The following is an 18641-nucleotide window of genomic DNA, read 5'->3' as shown; positions in this document are numbered from 1 at the left end:
GTGGTGTGATAAGCACCCAAAACTGTACTATAAAACCCCGTAGAGACGTAACATTTCGGTTGATTTTGTGCTTAATAATCATGAAATAATCGTATTCTCGTGCTTTTGCAGGTTGAAGCAACCAACGTAAAAATGATGATAAAGCCAGCATTTAAGCACGGAATAGGGAGTATACATACGCTTTCCGATTAAGCCCATATGAAGCCCAACAAATCCGGACTAAAGCCCAAAGACTAAAACAATATAGAATCAAGTCAGAAATAGGAATACGTGCACAGAAGCATCAAACTTCCGAAGCTCATATCTCTTGAACCAGGACTCCGAATGCGACAAGTGAGTTGCTCAGACGATCACTGTGACGAACTCTACGCATAGGCTGGAAGTTGTAAAAATGCCAAAAGACCGGACCGCCACTAGACACTGCACATGGTCCCACTATGCGGGCCGATAAGATTTGATGAGTCATCATGCAAGTCAAGACAAAGGTGTAAATAATTGGCACAAAGTTGACACCTTGCATGCAATTAATGAAGTTAGTTGGATTTAGGTGATAATTATGTAAAAATGCAAGGTGTCAATAGGGGGTTTAGTGTTTGGATAAGAAGAAAGTAAATGAGGGGGGTGTTTCACATGGGAGAAGAGAGAAAGCTTTCTTATGTATTAGGGGGGCTGATTTTAGAGCATTAATTTCTCCCTTGTTGGATTCCTTTTCTTGTTTCTTGTCTTGTTTAATTTTTAGTTTTTAGTTTTATTAGAAAGCTTGTAATAGTGTTAATGGAGAACATGATGAGTTATTAAATAAAAGTTCATTATTTTCTTTAGGTATTAATCAGTTTGTTTGCATTCCTTTCTTCTTTCTTTCTCTCTTTAACATATATATCTTGTAGCTTTCAAGTAATCCAAGGATCATGAGCTAAAACCCTCTAAGGTGGAGGGTTAATGATGCTCATGTGAGGATTCGTATAAATTTCTTAGAAGTAGGATTCACTGCCTAGACTTAAGGACACATGTAGCATACTACCCCAAAATGGTAGTGTCCGGCCAAACTTGAGGCCTGGAAGTTAAGAAGGACTTGCGTGCGCCTCCCTTTTTATGCCTGGGCTAGCCGCGCGCGCGGGTCTTATTTAACCTCTTATTTCCATATTTGACAGGAATATGTTGTATGAGTCCAGGAGTTGAGATGGTATTTCAGAGATGAAATCCTAGTTCAACTCCTTATGTTAGGGAAATGGACTTAGAGATGAGTTCATCTCGTTAGGGATCGACGTTCTATCCGTTTCGGGTTTGATAATGAACCCAAAATGGCTTAGAGATGGTAGTAATCTGAATTTAATGGAGTATAACGAGTCCTTGTATGAGTATCATGATCCTCTACTCTTTCTTTCTCTTTAAATTACAAGTTAAAAATCGTAGTTTTTCCATTTTTTTTGTATTTCGCATTTTAAGCATCCGTTAGGACTTAAACAAAGCAAACCTTAGCTAGCAAATCCACAATAAAAACTTACTTACTAGTTTCCTAAGGAGCATAATAAAGTTGTAAGCTATCCTAGACTTTAGGTTGGTTTGAATTCCTACTCAGACTAAACGCACGAAGAACTGTGAGTAAGGACTTGAGTTTACACCGAACGGAGTAGAGAAATCAAATCTCTAAGACCCGCAAAGTGTGAAGATCAAATGCCACTCTCAAAACCCAGGTCGAGTCTCAGAACCCGAATGGAATTACCATTGAGGACGAGATTAATGAGGCCAAACAGCAGATCAATAGCCTCTCCCAGTGAATTGAACAAAGCAATGGGAAGAAAGACGCCACTCAGGTCGTCCAGAAGATGCTGAAGAAGTACCGGGCATCACCATTCACGCTCAAAATACTCAATAAAGCTTCCCCTCAAGATTTCATTCAGCCTCGGTTCTCAATGTTCGACGGCAGCACGTGCCCTGGTCAGCATATAACTCGCTACATTCAGAGCCTTGCACTCTATAGTGTGCAAGAGTTCGACCACTTGCAATGTCACTTGTTCCCAACAAGCTTAAAAAACAGAGCTATCGACTAGTTCTACTCGCTAGGACCAAACTCAATTGACAGCTTCAAAAAGCTCACTGACCAGTTCTCTAGCCAGTACGTCCACAATAGACGTAAGACATCCGACCTCAATTCACTCTTCCAATTGTCTCAGAAGAGTGACGAACCAATTCACACCTTCCTAGGACGTTTCAAGATAGTGCTACTGTCCATGGAGAGTGGCCTCAAGGAGTCGTACGCCTTAGTAGCCTTCTTAAATGCGATCAGGAAAAACACTGATCTCTCCAGGTCGCTCATGAAAGAGTCCTGAAACATTGGCCGAACTGTACGCACGCATGGAGAAGTACATTAAGCTTGCTGAAGGCATTGAAAAAGAAAGGTTAAAAGCCGCAGGTGAGGTCGCTGCGATCTCAGATAATGCCATGTCCTTCAACAAGCGACCCAGCCAACAGGGTCAGCAGACCAGCAACCGAAATCAAACTTAAAGAGAGTTCGTTGTGCTTACAAGATCTCCAAGTTACATACTGGAGAAAATAAAAAACACGACCTATTACCAACCTGAGGTAAAACGGCCAGAGGACACACCAGGGAAGCCGTACTGCGCTTTCCATAAAGTAAAGTGCCATGAGACCAACGAATGTTGGGGGCTCAAGTACTACCTTCAAGACCTCATCGAGGCAGGCATCTCAAACATTATATCGATATACCCGATGGCGACCTGCATCACAAACTCATGGCTCGCAAGGAGCGAAGCCGAACTTCACCACGCCCAAGCAGCCGAGCTCGTTCTCATGCGAGAGGACGTTTAAAGAGCGATCGCGTCATGAGCATCGCCAGCTCTCCTCTGACAGAGACACCAACAGAACCATCAACATGATCACCTTCCAAGACGATTCCATCACATCCTCCAGAGAGAAAAGGAGATGAGTGAGCGCCCTACACGAAGTCTACTAGTTCTCCTCACAAGCGGCCCCCATCCCACACATAAATGGCCGCAGCTTAGGAGATATCACCTTTACTGAAGCCGACCTCAACAAGGTGTGCCTCCCACATAATGATGCCTTGGTAGCCCACATCAAAATCAGCAACTGGACTGTCAAACGCATCCTGATTAATCCAGGAAGTTAGTGCGATATCTTATTCTATCATACTCTGAAAGAGATGAACTTGCCCAAATCAGTTATGGTCGATCTAATAACCCCCCTCTATGGCTTTATCGGGTCAAGATATGATCCAATAGGTGACATCATTTTACCTGTCTTGGTGGGATCTCATGAAGACAAAGTCAGCATCAACATACGCTTCAATGTTCTAGATGTCAACTCGTCCTATACTACTATACTAGGATGTCATTAGATTCATAAGATGTAAGCAGTCCCACCAACACATCATCAAGTGTTGCGTTTCCCCAACCCTAGAGGCATGATGGAGCTCCGCAGCAACCAGCTTGATGTTCATAACTATAATCAAATCCACTTAGTTAGCAAACCCACTGGGGCTTCACTCAAAAACAAAGGTGAGATCACCAAAACCAAGCTGGCAGAAGACTTCATCTCTGAGGTCAAGACCTTGACCAACACCCACCACAGCGACCTCACTAAAGAGCACACCGGGGGCTCAATAAAAAACATCCCTCCCGAAGTCCAGACCCCAAAGGTCGTCCTACCCTTTCAAATAAAAGAGACCGCAAGAGACCAAGGCCCCAGAGGTTGTTCAGCCTACTGAAGCCGCTACTCTGACCGAGATGAAGGAAAAAGTTAACCTAGGAACTGAGGACGACCCAAGTTCATTTATGTAGGAGCTAACCTTGATCCTACTCTCAAGGCATAACTTGTAAGCTTTTTATCATTAAATAAAGATGTTTTTGCTAGGTCGTATATCGATGTGCTTGGTATTGATCCCAATATTGCATGCCATAAGTTAAATGTTAACCATAATGCAAAGCCAGTTCGCCAATGACCAAGGAAGTTATCTCTTAGGTTCAAGAAAGCAATAAACGATGAGATCAACAATCTCAAAAAAGCAGGCTTCATTAGGGAAGTGGAATACCCCGAATGGATTGCTAACATAGTAGCAGTCCTAAAAAAGAACGTCACAGTTCGCCTATGTGTCGACTTCACCATTGTCAACCAAGAAACCCCTAAAGATGGCTTCCCTTTACCAAGAATCGACCAACTTGTGGACCAAACAGCTGACCACAAACTTATGTCATTCATGGATGCCTACAGTGGCGATCCCACTGGCAGAAGAAGATCAAGAGAAAACATAATTTGTAACAGAATAGGGCATCTATTGTTACAACGTCCTCCCGTTCGGCCTAAAAAATACTGGAGCGACCTACCAACGGTTAGTCACCGAAATGTTCTAGGACATGTTAGGAGACACCATGGAAGTCTACATAGACGACATGGTCATAAAAAGCAAGAAATCTGGAGATCACTTAGATCATCTCGAACAAGCGTTCTCCAGACTCAGACGAACTCAGATGAAGCTCAACCCAGAGAAATGCCTCTTCGACGTCTCTTCCAAGAAATTTCTGGGATATCAAGTATCTCAGCAAGGGATAGAAGAGAACCCCAATCAGATTCGAGCATTCTTAGATATGCCCGACCCAACAACAAAACAACAAATACAAAAATTGTCAGGAATGGTGGCGCCCTAAACCGATTCATATCGAGAGCGTCAGACAAGTGCTGACCTTTCCTATAAATCCTCAAGAAAGGTGAATGATTCTCCTGGAATGATAAATGCCACCGAGCGTTCTCTACTCTCAAGGAATATTTGACATCACCACCTGTGATGGCAAAACCAATTAATGATGAAACACTGGGGCTGTACCTAGTTGTTTCTGACTTCACTATCAGTTCAGTTCTTTTCAAAGAAGACCAGAACGTAGAGAAATCGATATACTTCACAAGCAAGACTTTGTTGCCAGCTGAGAATAACTACTCCCACATTGAAAAAGCAGTACTGACACTGCTTTTTTTAGCAAGAAAGTTCAGGCCCTACTTCCAAGCACATCCAATCAAAGTACTCAACGACCTGCCACTTAAGAAGATCCTTCTTAAAGCCAATAAGACAACTCACATGGCAGTATGGGCAGAAGAACTTGGGGAACACCACATTGAGTTCGTCCCAAGAACATCCCAAAAAATAAGTCGTTGTTGATTTCTTAGCTGATTTCCAAGTTGACGACCTGAACTGGGAACCAGAAGAGAACGTCCCGACTTCTAAACAACTGGACCCATCGATATAGTCACTATTCATAGTGGAGTAGGCATAGTCCTAGAATCACCAGATGGCTCCATGGTGGAAAATTCAGTTCGCATCAATTTTGTGACCTCCAATAATGAAGCGGAGTACGAAGCCCTGATCATGGGACTCTGTATGGCACTAAAGCTTCATGTTCAGGAGCTCAAGGTCTTTAGCGATTCACAACTGGTCGTTTGCCAGGTCGCTCATGATTATACGACTAATGAAGGTAACCTTTCTAAGTACCTTCAAGTTATAGATCAATTATTACCATATTTCAAAAGAGTCACCATACAACATTTTCTACGGGACGAGAATCGCCATGCTGACAGCTTGGCCTATCTCGTGAGCCAAACAACGAACTGTGACACTAGGAAACTACTTATCGAGGTAGTCAACCGACCTGCATACCAAAATGAGCACGTCCTAGAAGTTATCGAGCTATGCTCACTCTCTGAATCTCAGATGAGTCAAACATGGATGCAACCTCTTATAGATTACATCCAGCTCGGCAAATCACCAGAAGATCACACAAAGGCCAGACAAGTTCAATATCAGTTAGGTCGCTACTACCCAGTCAATGGCAAACTTTACAAAAAATCGGCTGCAGGACCCCATCTGAGGTGCATAAGCCAAGAACAAGGTCAGACGATTTTCGCATAAATCCACGAGGGAGAATGTGGAAACCATGCAGGAGATCGCTCTCTTGCCCACAAACCAATCTCATAGGGATATTTCTGGCCACGAATGCAAATCGATGCCAAGAAATATGTACTCAAATGCATTAAGTGCCAAACATTTGGCTACAACAACATTCAGTCAGCATGTGAACTGATCAACATTGCTAGCCCTTGACCATTTCACATGTGGGGCTTGGACATCATGGGTCCATTCATTCCATAGAAAAGCACAGGCTTTCGGTTTGTCCTAGCTGCAACAGACTACTTCACAAAATGGGTGGAAGCAATTCCCTTGGCTCATGTCAAAGAGTCTAATGTTAGAAACTTCATTTAGACTAACATCATTACCAGATTTAGCCTCCCCACACATTGGTAATAGACAATGGCTCTCAGTTCAAAGGAAAAATATTCAAAGAATTTTTGGCCAAATGGAAGATCGTTCACGCATTCTCCACTCCCCAGTACACTCAGAGCAACGGTCAAGAAGAAGCTAGTAACAAAGCAATTTTGGACAACTTGAAAAAAAAGATCGAAAAGAACAAAAGTCAGTGGCTAATGCAACTAGAAAACATCCTATGGGCTCATAGAATGACAACTCATTCTAGTACAGGTGAGTCACCATTCTTACTATGCTATGGTACTGAGGTCGTCATCCTTACCGAGATGACAATTACAACGACTCGATCGGAGATCATCGAATTTGGACAGAATCGACTCCATTCTTGCTAGTGAAGTCGACTTCCTTGAAGAATGACACGACCTAGCAGCCATTCGAGTGGCATCCTACCAACAAACTCTGAGGAAGACAACAAGTGAGTAAATCCTCACAGTTTCCAACCAACCTAGTCTTGAAAAAAATAAGGAACTAGCAAGAAAAGTGGTAATGTAATGGGTATATTGGATCAAAATCCTAGCTTGTTTAATAGTCACCTAAGGTTCGAGTCTTAGTACTAACAAATTAAAATTTTATAATTGCTAAAGTTAGTTATGGACCATCCCAATGTAGACTAAACCTAAGAACTAAAAATAGTTTTACAAGAAAAACCGGACGAAGTTTAACCGAAGTTTGTTGAAAATATTATATAATTCACTTAGTACATACATTTTCACAACTTCAAAGTGGCCCAAGTGGTCTTAGAGCCATTTCATTTTCCAATAAACCAAGGTTTGAGTCCAACCCAGTTATGTTTTTCAAAATTAAAATGTTTCTTTACTAGTTTACTATTAGATGTTATTTATATTTCTTATATAGTTAATAACTAGCAAGAAAAGCCGTTCTTGTGTAATGGTAGAGATCCTAGCTTGTTTAATAACCCAAGGTTCGAAGTCTTAGACTAAAAATTAAAATTTTATAATTGCTAAAGTTAGTTATGGACCAACGCTCTCCAAAGCTTAAACGTTCGCCTCAACAAAACGCTCACTCGAGCTCAGAGCTACATAGCCCACATGCTACTTAGCCTTAACACTTCTCGCTAGTTAGAGACTTATATTTCTAGGGCCAACTAAGTGCAGAATGCTCTCTAAGAGAAAAAACATTTAAATAAACTCAAACGCTCTCCAAAGCTTAAACGTTTTGAATGACTAAAATGTTCACTCGAGCTTAGGGTTACATATCCCACAGCCTACATAGCTTTAACACTTCTAGCTAGTTGGAGACCTATACTTCTAGGGTAAACTAAGTGCAGAACGCTCTCTAAGTGCAAAACATTCAAACGAACTCAAACACTCTCCAAAGCTCAAACGTTCTGAATGACTAAAATACTAACTCGAGCTCAGGGCTACATGGCCCATATGCTACATAATCTTAACACTTCTCGCTGGTTAGGGACCTATACTTCTAGGGTTAACTAAGTGCAGAACGCTCTCTAACAACAAAATATTCAAACAAACTCAAACGCTCTCCAAAGCTTAAACATTCTGAATGACTAAAATGCTCACTCGAGCTCAGGGCTACATAGCCTTAATACTTCTCACTGGTTGGAGACCTATACTTCTAGGGTCAACTAAGTGCATAACGCTCTCTAAGAGCAAAACATTCAAACGAACTTAAACGCTCTCCAAAGCTCAAACGTTCTGAATGACTCAATGATCACTCGAGCTCAGGGCTATATAGCCCATAGGGTACATAGCCTTAACAGTTCTCGCTGGTTGGGGAACTATATTCCTAAGATCAGCTAAGTGCAAAACACCCTCTACGAGCAACACGCATACTTAAGCTACAATGCTCACACAAGCTTAAATACTTCATAGTACCCTATGTCTCCCTAGACAAACGAGATGTACATTTCTAGGTCATATGCCTATGAAAGTATATGCAACAAACATTTCGACAAAAGTAAGATCATACTTCAAAGTATATATGCATTTCAGAAATACAAGTACGAACTGCTTGAACACACTTAGGAAACCAGTTCTTTAAAGCTACTGAACTGCCACTTATGTGGAAACCAGTTCATCCCAATCTTAAAACTAAAGCAATAGATAAAACGAACTGCCCAAGTTTCCCCAGGTTATCAGCTCTTAATGTATCTGGGTTGATCCCCAACCATTTCATGAAGTGAACTACCCAAGCAAGCCCAGAAAACCAGTTCTATTATTTTACAACCACTCACAAATTAGAAAAATATTTAAAGAAACCAATGTAAAAGAGATACTGAATGGGGAGACCAAGGAGATACTAAATGGGGAGTGATTGAGAGGTTTGCTAAGCTTAGCCGAGCTAAGAAGCAAGAGAAACTTCTTGAGGTAGCTACTTTCTTTGTGGAAAGGGGAGATCGTGGGATAAGGCTCAAGTGGTGGAGTCAAAAGAAAAGGGCTCGAGGTCAAGTTGATAGTGAATATTTTAGCGAGTTCATCATGCAGAGGGAAGATAGTGGCATTCTGACCAAGGAGCAAAGGAACAAGAGCCGGAGTGGGCCACTAAGGCCTATGGGAAGTGTTGGGCCTTCTGGGTGATGGTGAAATCCCCAGGCTTAGTGGTGGGAAGGGTCACCATTCTAGTTCTGATCCTACTCCCCGAGAGCAAACCAGGAAGTGGGTGGCTGCTCTGGTGGATGTAGATAAACTGAGAGTTGTAGCTCGTGAACAGGGAGGTTTGATAAAAAGAAAGTCTATTGTTAATGATGATAGGGCGTCTAAGGTAACTCGTTTGGAGAGCATAATGGGGGCAGAGTCTGGTCACCGTTATGTCGAAAAGAAAATTAGGCGTTTTGAGGGAGGATCGAGCTCTAAAGTGAGGTCGTTCTAGAGGGTCGATTTGAGAGATGACGATCTGACCCCGTTTGAGAAGGAGAAGGGTACAACTACTATGAGTATTATTCCTCCTGCAAGAAGAGAGAAGTCTTCTGGTAAGGGCAGTGCTAAGGCTGGTCTTGGCAAAGGGAAAGGTATCGCGCTTGAGACTGGTGTCACCTATGTTCACCCCGATACTGGAGAAACCCAGTACGTGATGATGTCTGACTGTAGCTTTCATTCAGCTCCAATTACGAGTTCATTGCTGGATAGCATCATTCTTGATGGAGTTCATAGATGTTATGGATAGCATCATTCTTGATGGAGATGGACTGGGATATTCTATGATGTAACTTGGCCTTTTTACCTTTGTTGCATATGATGATCTATTGGTTATCAAAAGTTGAAAGGGTACCGGCCCGGTTATCAAAAGTTGAAAGAGTTGGCCGTGATTGCTGATGCTGAAAAGGGCGAGCGAGAGAAGATGAAAGAGGAACTAGAGAACGTACGTTCTGTTCAAATCTCTCTCCAAACGAGTTATAACGAACTGAAGAAGCAGCACGATCAGCTTGCTCTGGAGAAAATGGTCATGGCAACGATGCTAGAGGAGGCGACTAACGAGGTGGCAATGTACACTGGGTACGTGGAGAAGGCAACAGCTGCGGCCAGGGTGGCGAAGGATGCCTATGAGACTCTGTTCGGAGAGGCGAATGAGCTGGCCAAAGACTACGATGATCTGGAGCATAAATACCTTGCTTTACAGGCAGAACCAGAACGTAGGGCTCGAGGTGCAGCAGTGTTAGACACACCTGGAGATGCTAGTACTAGAAGACTTCTCTCTTCTTGTAGGAGGAATAACAGTCACAGTAGCTGTACCAGTCTCCTTCTCAAATGGGGTCAGATCGTCATCTCTCAGATCGACCCTTTGGAACGACCTCACTTTAAAGCTCGATCCTCCTTCAGAACGCCTAGTCTTCTTTTCGATAGAATGATGACCAGACACCGCCCCCATTATACTCTCCAGACGAGCTGCTTTAGACGCCATATCATCATCAACAACAGACTTTCTTTTTAACAAACTTCCCGGTTCACGAGCTACAACTTTCAGTTCATCTACATCTACCAGAGCAACCGCTTCCTTCGGTTTTCTCTCAGAGAGTAGGATCATAACCAGAATGGTGACCCTTCCCACCACTAAACCTGGGCATTCCACCATCACCCAGAAGGCCCACCACCTCCCAAAGGCCTCAGCGACCCACTCCAGCTCTTGTTCCTTTGTTCCCTGGCCAGAACGCCACTATCTTCCCTTTGCATGACGAACTCACTAGAAGATTCACTATCAACCTGACCTCGAGCCCTTTTCTTTTGACTCCTCCGCTTAAGCCTTATTCCACGACCTCCCCTTTCCACAAAGAAAGTAGCTGCCTCAGGAAGTTTCTCTTGCTTCTTAGGTCGGCTAAGCTTAGCGAACCTCTCAATCACTCCCCATTTAGTACGACTTGTAACAGCGACCTTTGCAAAGGAACCAGTTCCAACGTCAGTTGAAAACAAACAAATATTACTCAGTATACAACATAGGACACAAAACATACCAGAAAAATCTCAAACCTTAGTATGAATTCCAAACCTACTAGCACAATAATTTCCAATTAACAACAACGACCTTCTATCCCAAAGCTCGTTGCTTACACCATCCAGAATGCTCAACTTCCCCATCAGCGTCTGCAAACTAAAATTATTGGCATGAGATCACTTCACAGTGAAATGCTCAATAATATCAGCAACCTCAACACAGTACCCCAACCTCTCATTTAACAAGTCGAATACCCTCAGCAAACGTTAAGTGTTGCCAACGAACTGGCAAGGTGACTTCATACAGAAATTCAAAAAATTACAAACAAGGGGCAAGAATGGTATTCTCATACCAGCTCGCAATTGCCCCTCACCAACTACCACCCTATATCCTCGTGGGATGTACAAATTACTTAAAGCATTAGCGTCATCCCCTACTTCATGTATCTCCAGGTTGCTAACATCTATACTGATAAAAGCCCAAAACTGTAGTTTTAACCCCTTAACAATATTGCTTTTAGACTAATTATGCGATTAATAAATAAGAGTTAGTGCTATTTACGTGCTTTTATGTATTTCAGGCATTGGAGTCAATTATGTGTAGAAATGTGTCCCTTTTGCGAGATAAAGGAGCAAAGGCTGGTTGCTAAGAAATTTTATGATTAAAGGCCAAGATTCAAGGAGAAAAAGCCTTTTTAAAGCCAGGTCAAAGCTGAAAAGTCAAAGTCAACGCGGGCAGAAATAACGCATAAAAATCAGCAGAACTTCCGAAGGCCTTATCTTTGGACTCATACCTTAGAATTGGGCCTAGCATATGTCAAAACGACCGACTCGGAAAGAGATTTCTAATGGTTTAAGACTTGACCCAATCCGAGGAGTAGAAATAGAAGAAAAGGCTGTTGCAGTAATTTTCAATAGAAAAACCCTTTTTGGACCGAAGTAATTAAGTTTTGGGCTCAATTTTATGGCCCAAGACATGGTTCCAAAGCCCATGCACGAATTTTTAGACCTAGCATCTTCTATATAAAGAGGACTAAGGCCAAACTATTAAAAAAAGACTTAGATTAGATTCATAATATTGATTAGACTTAATTAATTAGTCAGTACTTAGTTTTAATACAGTTTTGAATCATTTGACTCTTTTTCATTAGATTAATAAAGTAATTTTATATTTCTTCAAGGATGTCTTCTTCTTATTCATTTATTAATGATAGTTTGATGAATCAAAGCTAAAACCTCCATTAGAGAGTTTGAGAAAGCTTTGATGAAAACTTGATTGTGTCAGTGTAGAAGTAGTTGAAATAAGATCTATTCCACTCTAGAATGTAGTTAATTCGCCATGAGAATGAGTTTAAATTGCTTTACATGCTAATTATTAGTTGACAGAAATTACCATGAATAATTAGGGATTAGAAAGACCCAATCTTTAACATTAAGATAAGGATTACAACAAATCTATGCTAGTTTATCAAGTTGAATTCAAGGTGGAATCAAATCCCCCTAATTCCTTTCCATATTCACATCGTCGTATTGAATTGCCGTAGTTTAAATCATAACATCTAAATTAGTTAAATCACTGTCTTAGCATAATTTCATTTCATTACTTTAATCGATTTTGTTATAATTACATAAACTAGGAAACGTTACATCTAAACAAGCTAGGAGTGGAACGAATTCTCTACTCCAATTATATTCTGATTCGCGAGAGTAGAACTTTGATCATATAGCGTAAACATCATTTAGTTTTACTTATTCTAGCATAACGAGTTAAGAGTAGGTAAAACTATTGTTTTACATTTATCATTTACCACAAGCGTTCCTCAGTTCACCAAAACTTTCCAGAGCACGCTTATCTACATGTCTAGGGGGCAGCCCACTAGAAGAGGAACCTTCAAAACATCCAGAGCTGCTCGCCACCGTGACCACAGACTTAGAATCAACCTCTTCAACTTCCTCACTTAATGAAACCTCTTGAATCTCATCAGATCGAGTATCATCTGAGTCAGACATACTCCTTCAAATTTCACAAGTTAACACCAACAAGTGGTAACCACAAATGACCTCACAAACCAATAGAAAAACCAGCAAAGAAAGAAATCGCAAAGCAAAAATGGAAGAGAAGAAAAACTAACCTTATGCTCTCATTTTTCAGTAGGGTGCAAAGTGATGACCATTCAATTTTCCATGCATATAGTGCAAGCTACCGGTTCGTTTCCCAAAAGAAACATAATCATTTTAGTTAGCCCTAGCGTGCCACGTCTCCCTACAAAATGAGGCGGTTCAGCTGCAACGTTTCAAATCAGTCGTACCGCGTGCCCTCCACGTGCCACTGAAAATTCACGCCGGTCGCCGTTCACTATTTAAACGACCTGATGAGATAGGTCGGTGACTATTTCTGCGTAGGACCATTTGCATCCTCATATATGTTTAACACATGATATCTTTCTCTCTCAGCAAAGAGCAACCTACTGAGATGGGGCAGTGTGAGGGAGTAATATTCACATCCAATAAATATCACACACGTGTCCAACATATACATAACTACCAACCAACCTAGTATCCTCATCCTCAGAGCTGGCTTTATATTGACTCTACTTAGGCAAGTAGCTTATTCAACTCACACCCAGAGTGGTATCACCACCAACTGATCTCATGTACTTGACCTATAAGCTCGCTTCAGAGCGACTCAAGTCAAGTAGACGATCTCATCCCAAGACGACCTCCATAGCGCTAGCCCCTCTCGCTCCTATAACGGCTGGTAACGTATGTCTTTATTACAACCATCAAGACCAAAGCTTTAGGCCCGCAGCTCATTGATTCTTCATAACTCGCCATCACAGCTAATAAGTATCCTAAAGACCTAGATCTGACCTGGATCTAACAAGTAGATTCAAGTCTCCCCCCTGCAGAGAGAACTTGATATGTAGGCAGTTCATCCATACGAACTCGGTCAACCTTATCTAATCATCCCAATCCCCTCACTAAACCTGTATTTGTAAGGATTACCAAAAGCATCATTTATAAAGGCCATGAAAGATGAGATGGGTTTTAACATAAGAATCACACTTATGACTTAGTTGAGAAACCGAAAGGAAAAAAAATTTTCAAGAATAACTGGATCTTCAAAGTCAAGCATGAAGAGAATAATCCACATCTAAGGCACAAAGCTCACCTTGTTGTGAAGGGATTCGGTCAAAGAAAAGGTATTGACTTTGATGAAATTTTCTTTCCCGTAGTTAAGATGACTTCAATCAGGGTGGTATTGGGTTTGGCCACAAGTATGAACCTAGAGGTTGAACAACTAGATGTCAAAACTGCTTTTCTTCATGGAGACTTTGAGGAAGATGTCTACATGGATCAGCTAGAGGGGTTTAAGGTCAAAAGCAAGGAGCATTTGGTATGGACTCTAAGAAAGAGTTTGTATGGTTTAAATCACTGAGACAGTGGTACATGAAGTTTGAGTCTTTTATGGTGAAGCAAGGCTACATGAAGTCTGTGTCCGATCACTGTGTATTTGTTTAAAAGTTTTTAGATGGGGATTTCATAGTGCTCTTGTTGTATGTGGATGATATGTTGATAGTTGGCCAAAATATCAACAAGATATCCAAGTTGAAGAAAGACTTGAGTAAGTCATTTGAGATGAAGAATTTGGGTCAAGGAAAATAGATACTTGGTATGCGGATCACGTACTCATGACAGATTAGGGCTGTCAACGGGCCGGACTTGAACAGGACTCACCTATGTCCAAGTCCTGTCCAAATTATATTTACATTTAGAAGGTCCAAGTCCCGGCCTAGGTCTCGTTGGACATGATCGGATTGGGCCTGGCCTAGGTCCAATAAGATTAAATGGAAATTATGTATTTCTTTTATTATTTCTCTAAATTTTTTGGAAATAGTGTATTCTTTTATTATTTCTCTAAAAAAAATTGAAATAGAGTGTAGTAAGACTCAAACCTAAGCCTTATATGTGGCACTACAACACTAATCCATCAAGCTTCTTAAGATTTTATGTATACTAGTAGTTACAAATTTAATAGTACTTATTTGAAAAACTAAAAAATAACCTTAGTTTTTGGGTCGGGCCGTTATCGGGTCGGACGGGGGTATGTCCATAACTGGCCTAATAGTCTTATCAGACAACATTTAAGTTCTAAGCCCCTATCTTATCGGTTCGGATTCAATCGGGCATCGGGCCTGTCCCGGCCCATTGACAGCTCTATGACTGATAGAGTAGGAAGTTACGTTTTCTCAAGAAAGCTATATTGAGAAGGTGTTGAAGAGATTCAATATGGATCAAAAGAAGCTAATCAATTGTCCGCTTGGTGGCCAATTTTGCATGACCAAAGATAAGTGTCCGAAGAGTGAGCACGAGAAAAGAGAAATGCAAAAGATTCCTTATGCATCTGCAGTGGGCAGCTTGATGTATGCAATAGTGTGTACAATACCATATTACTTTCACCATTGGTGTTGTAAGTCGATTTCTGTCAAATCCAAGTAAAGAGCATTGAGAAGGTGTTCATTGGGTATTAAGATATGTCAAGGGCACTTCCAAGGTATGTTTGTGTTTTGGTGGAAATAAGACCTTACTTGAAGGATACACAGATGCAGACATGGCAGGGTGATGATGTTGACTCTATGAAGTCAACTTCTGGTTATCTGTTTACTTTTGTAGGGGGAGAAGTTTCTTGGCAATCAAAGTTACAAAAGTGTGTTTCCTTCTCCACTACAGAAGTCGAGTATATTACAGCCACTAAGTGTTGCAAAGAGATATTATGGATGAAGAGGTTCTTTAATGAACTAGGGCTAAAGTAGAAACAGTTTGTGGTTTTGTGTGATAGTCAGAGCGCCATCCATTTGAGTAAGAATCCGAGTTTCCATTCTAGATCAAAGCACATACATGTGCGTTATCATTAGATTAGAAAAGTTTTGAAAAAAAGCAATTATGCATTGAGAATATCCATACCGACAAGAACGGTCGAATATGATGAGCAAATTTTTGCCGAAAGACAAGTTTAATATTTGTTGTGCTACCACCGGAATGGTAACACACTCCTCCTGTTGATTTGGGAATGCATGGAGGTATTCCCCCTCATGGCTAGGGAGGGGGAGATTGTTGGGTGTTCTCCCTCACATGAGGAAGATTGGAAAAACCAAGAAGATGCTATTTTTTGGGTCGTATTTGGTACTGTTTGTGTGAAGAGAAAAGGGTGTGCGCACCCTCAAATGCCTTGCCCAAGGGGCACACACGCCCTTGCCTGAGAAAAGAAAGTTTTTTTCTTCTTTTTTGCGAAACAAATTACTAGAAGATGGGTTAGAAGGAGACGTGCCCGTGCTCTTGTTGGCCTTGCCCAAGGGGAGCGCGCACCCTAGTGAAGCTGTAAATTGTGGTGTAGTCTTCAAAACATTAAAAGTGAGGTTCATCCTAAATTGTTTGGAGTTTGAATAAATGTGGGATTGAAGAAGGAAGGAAGGTAGACTCTTATTGTGGTTTTAAGCTAATGAAGAACTTGAAAACATAAGTTGTTTAAGATGGAGATGACATGAAAACATTGAAATGAAGATTGAAACAAAGAACACAAGATAAGATTAATTGATTGATTGAAATAAGCAAAAACAACAAGATTAAAAAGAAAGAAATAAAGAACAATAAAGTAAAATACTTGAATTGAAAAACAAGAACTAAATCCTACAAACCAAATGGTTTGGACCCTAAAACAATAGATGCCTTCTCTTTCCCTAACTTTTAGATTATATACCCCTACTTTTGCTTTTTACTAATTTGCCCTACTCCATTACTTTTGAGACACCTCATACTTTACTTTTGCTTTTGCTTTTTGATTTCTTCTTGACCAAGGTAGGTTTTAGAGAATGCCATAATTTGAGGTAAGGGCCTCTATCTCTGGTCTTCTGAGTTGAAGCCTTTGACTTTGACCGTTGACTTAGACTTTTTTAGTACTTTTTCATAGCAGCTTCTGGTCTTCATAATAAGCGTGATTAAGGCTCTTTTAGGTGCTAAGACGCAGCTTTTATGATCAGTGGTCTGAAATTCTCTGTAACCTAAAAAAGACAATAAAAGTTATGAGTTATCTTTTCATTAAACGTAAGACGGGTTATAATACAAGAATATAAGCGTAATAAAACGCACATTTGGGAGCTGATCACCTAGCCTATACACAGTGACTTCGAAATTTCAGTTTTCTATGAAATTTTAGAAGAGTATAAATAAGAAGTTAGGTTTTTTTCTTAACATCAAGTCTTTAAGAGAAACCCAATTTTGAGAGCAACCAAAATTAAGAGAAAACTCTTGCAAAGAGAAAAAGCTTGTAAGGAGATAAGAGAGATCTAGTAAGTTGGAGAGATTTGAAAGGAGTGATTGTAATCTTCCTTCCCATACTTATAAAAATATTTGCTCTTGTGGAAGTAGGCATCATTAGCCGAGCCACATTATATCTTGTGCCTCATTATGGTAAGTTACTTTACATTGCTATTGCTTGTTTGTGATAGTTAATTCCATAGTTTAGGTTGTGGTTGTTGGTTGTAGTGAAAGATTATATATTTTATTGGAGCAGTAAATTGTCCAAGTGCAAGCTATCTTAGTGGGGATTGCTTGGTATCATTTTTGCCAACAAGGCACGCCTATTATGATGTGCACTTGCATTTAAAGTTGAGGGCAATTTCATGCTATATCCGTACAGGTGCATACCATAGATTCCAACATACTTTCATAAATGTAATACTTCTCAGTCATTTAATAAAAGTAAGATTTGTTGAATAGAAAGTTGAGCACAAATGGATAAGCCTGAAAGCAACCTAGAACAAGTGCTAACAAGACTTATCCTATCCTGTAGGAGAGGTTAACATTGTTTTCCTAATCTTGGCGGTTTAAATAAAATCAATGACTGAAAACTTGTGTGTTTGCCACGCTTACTTCATTGAATTGTACTTTTCTTTATGTTGTACCACCAATATGTTTGATGCTTCATAGCAGGATGAGAACTTAATTCTACAAATATCATAAATAAAGCTTTCTTTATATACTGATTATTATATGGATTGTTAATGTGAAGAAAATAAGTATTGCATGACATGCCACGAAGCTATGAATATGCTCTCCAGGGATTTAAATTCTTCTCGCGATGGTGATTCCAACAGAAAGTTATTGCGATTTAATGTAGACATGCCGATTCTATCCAAGAAGCTTACATATCCCAATAAAAGATGTACAAAAGAATCTATCAATGCAAAACAAAGTAGAAACAAGTGTAATCAGTCACAAGAGACAGTCCCCAAAAAACCAAGTGCTCAAGACACTATCCAGGAATTCTTATTCAAAATAGGTTCTGTTCAAGAGGCTAATCTAGACTTACTGGGCAAAAATTGTTCTTCAGCCACAGAAGATAATACCAATCTAGTAGAGGCAGTGAATACTACTGTCAAAATTTCTAACCTAGAATCTTCACCCATAACTGTTAGGAGATTTCACTAGAAAGTCACACCTCAATCTAGCTACTTTCTATCCCAAATGATTTCAACTTGGAGATCACACCAAGGAAATCACCCACCCAAGACTTTGGTAGTTATCACAACAAACTCAAACAAGAAAAGCCACTAATTTATCATCACCCATAACAAGCAAACAATAAATAAGGAAGTAAATATGCAAAGAGACACAAAGATTTAGGTGGTTTGGTAAATGTTACCTACATCCACACAAGAGCTGAGTTTCCTTTATAGCAAAGATTGGAGAGTTTACAAGAGATATCAAGAATCAAGAACAAGAGGCCTCACTCAAACCCTAGTTCAATAAAGCTCCCACAATACCCAAGAAATGAATCTCTCAAAAGTTATCTCAACCCTAACCATAAGTTTCTTTATATAGGTGGG

This window comes from Coptis chinensis, chromosome 3 (assembly GCF_015680905.1).
Source record: "Coptis chinensis isolate HL-2020 chromosome 3, ASM1568090v1, whole genome shotgun sequence".
NCBI classification, from domain to species: domain Eukaryota; kingdom Viridiplantae; phylum Streptophyta; class Magnoliopsida; order Ranunculales; family Ranunculaceae; genus Coptis; species Coptis chinensis.
The sequence above is the reverse complement of the archived record's forward strand: the minus strand, read 5'-3'. Positions refer to the sequence as shown.